Here is a 4,085-nt window from a genome sequence, read left to right as displayed (position 1 = left end):
ACACACACACACACAGGAACACACAGGAATACACACATAAACATACACATACATACACACACACAAACACACAAACACATACACGCACACACACACGCACAGGAACACACAGGAATACACACATACACATACATACACACACACAAACACACAAACACATACGCGTGCACACACACACAGGAACACACACAGGAATACACACACATACACATACATACACACACACAGGAACACACAGGAATACACATACACATACACATACATACACACACACAAACACATACACACGCACACACACGCACACACACACACACAGCAGACAGCTGCTTTACATTTCTCCATCAATTTCCATTGATTTTCCTCCGCTGCCACTATTTGAAAGAGCCTTTTCCGTGAGTAAACGTGATCATGGGGGCTCCCCCTTGAGTAGGGAGCGGGAGGGGACTGCAGGCAGCTCCCCTTTCTGCTCCTTTGACAACTGCCTCCAGCTTAAACACACTCTGCCCCAGGCAGCTGAGCCCCGTTAAAAGCTACCTGAGGTTTCCCTTTGTAGCTCGATTTTCTTTTATTTCAAGGGAACAAAGGCACTGTCACGGCATTCTCAGAGAGTGCTGTCACCCACGCAGGGAGGCGTGCAGACCGGCACGTGGTGGAAGGAGAGGTGGGGCAGGCAGGTGCTGGCCCCAGGGAGGGCGGGGTGGGGGGCACTTCCTGTCCCAGCTCACCCCTGCACCCCGCCACTGTCCCTGTCAGGGAGAGAGGCCAGGGGCTAAATACATCACGATCACCCTGCAGGCAGCCTGCCGGCTCCCTTTCCTCCTCCCAGTGCACTGAAACACTCTTCGTTGATGGGGTCCCTGAAAGAGAGCCCAGAGGTCCTGGGCAGCATGGATGAGACTCAAAAAAGCAGTTTGGGGGAGTCCTATATTTGTGTCCTTGCCCAAGCTTCCAGATTTCCACATCATTCATATATGCTTCTGGGGTACTAACAGGGTCCGTGCCCGGAACTCAGCAGGGTGGGGGATGGGAGAGATCTGGGATTCAGCCAGCTTAGGGTGAGAGGCAGATGTATGGAAGTCAGGAGGACCTGGATGCTGACGGGGCTCTGGCATTCATTAAGTGGCCTTTGACCTCCTGGTGCAGGTTATATAACTTCCCCCAGCCTCCACTTCCACATCTGTAAAATGGGAGAGAGCAATTCCTGTGCCCTTTACTGCTGGCAAGACGAAATGAGCTAGTGCACAATTAGCCTTGCCCTGCAGTAAGTGATTAAATAAAGTCCTGCTGTTCTAGTCGTGAGTTGGGATGCTGTATTGGGCAGAGGATGGGTCTGGGTCTCGGTTTCTGCACCTAGAAAACAGGGTCGCTCCTTCTTGCCCAGACAGTATCCCAAGAGAAGGGTGTTAGGAACTTGTGAGTCTCGCTATGTCTGGGCCCAGATACCAGGTTGCAGGGCGGAGAAGGCCAGCCCAGCCTGGGTGCTAGTCTGGGAAGAGGCTGCATTCGCAGATTGTTGTAACCGAACACAACAGATGGCCCTGCTGTCCTCCCTCATCTCTGCCTTTCCCCACCCCAGCCAGGGGCTGCCGCTGACTCACACCTCCTGGAGGCATGTGTGTGTGTGTGTGTGTGTGTGTGTGTGTGTGTGTGTGTGTGTGTTAGAGACAGAGAGAGATGTGGGGGGAGATGGAGAGGAAGGGGGTGCCTGCCTCTGATGTCTTCCCAGCCAGACCAGCCCCAGCCCCAGTGAGCAGCTGATGGGCTCCAGGAGAGCAGGGAATGCGATGGCCTTGTCAGCTCCAGAAAGTATCTTCACAGTGAAGGAAGCAGGAATGTGCAGGAAGGCCCAGGGACGATTACGCCCATGGAAAGTGGACATGCCCCCAACTCCTGAACGCTCTCCACCACCCCCGACTCCATCCACACTCATGCACGCCAAGACACACAGGGACACACATACATGCACACATACATGATTGTACACAGACCTCCAGCATCCTCGACATGCAGAGACTCCCACCCTGCCCCCATCACAATGACAGATTCACACAGTCACCAACAGGCATGTCTGGGAAGTCCACAGCACAGCCCCACCCCTCCCCACCCCTCCCTGGATCTCCTGCCTCTCCCCTGGTCCATCTCTGCACAACACCCCCAAGTGCAGCACCAGATGAGAAAGAGGCTTGAGGACATGGCATATGTGATATATGAGGTGAGATTAAAACCCTGTGTGAAACCCATCTTTAATATACCTCTAACAGCCGATTAGGGTGGGGGCAGCAGGGCAGGAAGGCTGACAGCACCCAGTGCACCCACCCTGGCCCTGGTGAGGGGTGGGGCTGTTGGGCCAGCCCAGCCACCCCCATCCTGGGTCCTGGGCTGGTTCTGCAGAGTCCTGGAGTCAGGAACATCTGAGGCCAGCAGGTACCAGCCCCCTTCCTGGGGTAGATGGAGGAGGCGAGTGGGATGTCCTTCCTCCATCTGGACCTGACAGCCTGCCCTGGGCTCCAAAGGTCCAACCTCCTTTGAGGTTGGCGTGACTCATTCATTCATTCATTCATTCATTCACTTTCCCAAGCAGTAAACTGGGTTGCTGTATGTCCAGCCCTCAGGGAGCTGCCAGGCTGGGCAGGGAGAGGAAATAGGAGGAGTTGGGGAATCATCACTTTCCAAGCAGATTGTGGAGGAAGTGGTGGGCACGAGCTGGGTGGTCGTCAAGGACTCAGTCTGTTGAGGAAGACAGTTCTGCTGGCAGTCAGAAGGTTTTGTCTGGAACCTCGTTTCCCAGTTGCGTATGAGCAGTTATGGCTTGGAGCAAGTCCCTCACCTCCCTGGGCCTCAGATTCCTCATCTGTACGTTGGACAGAGTCTACCTACTAACTAGGAAGTCATGAGGCTCAAGTGAGGAAGAGGTTAGGAAATTGCATGGTGCTTGAACCCACCCCACAAATGTCAGGGGGCAGTTGAACCCTGTCTCCGTGGTGGGGTGGGATTCCAGCAGAGGGTGGGGAGAATGGTTTTCAAGGGTGGAGGACAGTGTGAGCAAAGGCGTGGAGGTACTCAAGGGACAAGCAAGTAGAGGGGAAGCAGGAGGTGGAGAGAGCCAGTTTGTGGGATGGGGGGGTGGGGAGTTGTAGGGATGCCGAGGGAATGCACCGGAGGCGCCGTCTCTGAGTGCTTCCAGCTCTCCGCCATTCCCTCTGTAGTGGAGGCTGCTCTGGGCCAGGCTGGTAGAGGTGGAAGTTCTGTCACGCTTGGCAGCCTGCAGAGCCCATGGGAGCATCGCATTGGTCTTGGGAGGTGGGCAGGGCAACCTTGATAGAGCCCATTTTCTGGAGCAAGAAACTGAGCTCCTAGGGGAGATGAACAGCTTGCCCAAGGCAGTCAGTAGCAAGATCTAGCTGGAATCTAGATCTCCACCATGTATTTTGGTCTTTCCGAGCCAGTAATCACCACACAGGTGGGAATGACTAATAGCATCCTTTCCCAGGGAGACTTACACTTTGCAAGCTGTTCCTTAGCCCATTTGCAAGCTGTTCCTAGCCCAAGCCACACTAATGCTGGGCTTTCTGGGCACGTGACGGGATGACAGGGAAGCAGTTTGAGGGAGGAGATTTCTTCCTGGTGGCCCCATATCACACTGAGTCCTGCCAAGACAGGTTACTTGGTAGCCAACAGTGATGCTCATTTATTGCACTGGGTGGTTTGGGAGCAAGGCTGGAGATGGAGTTGGGGCTGTCAATGGCTCAGAGCCCCAGAGCAAACTCCCTGAACCACTGCCGTTGGCTGATGACACTTAGAAAAAACTTGTTCCAGGCCAGGCATAGTGGCTCACGCCTGTAATCCCAGCACTTTGAGAGGCTGAGGCGGATGGATCACAAGGTCAGGAGTTCGAAACCAGCCTGACCAACATGGTGAAACCCCATCTATACTAAAAACACAAAAATTGGCCAGACGTGGTGGCATGCACCTGTAATCCCAGCTACTCAGGAGGCTGAGGCAGGAGAATTGCTTGAACCTGGGAGGTGGAGGTTGCAGTGAGCTGAGACCGTACCACTGCACTCCAGCCTGGGCAAGAGCAAGGG

Source organism: Cebus imitator, unplaced genomic scaffold (assembly GCF_001604975.1).
Source record: "Cebus imitator isolate Cc_AM_T3 unplaced genomic scaffold, Cebus_imitator-1.0 Scaffold203, whole genome shotgun sequence".
NCBI classification, from domain to species: Eukaryota; Metazoa; Chordata; class Mammalia; order Primates; family Cebidae; genus Cebus; species Cebus imitator.
This window is presented reverse-complemented; position numbering follows the sequence as displayed.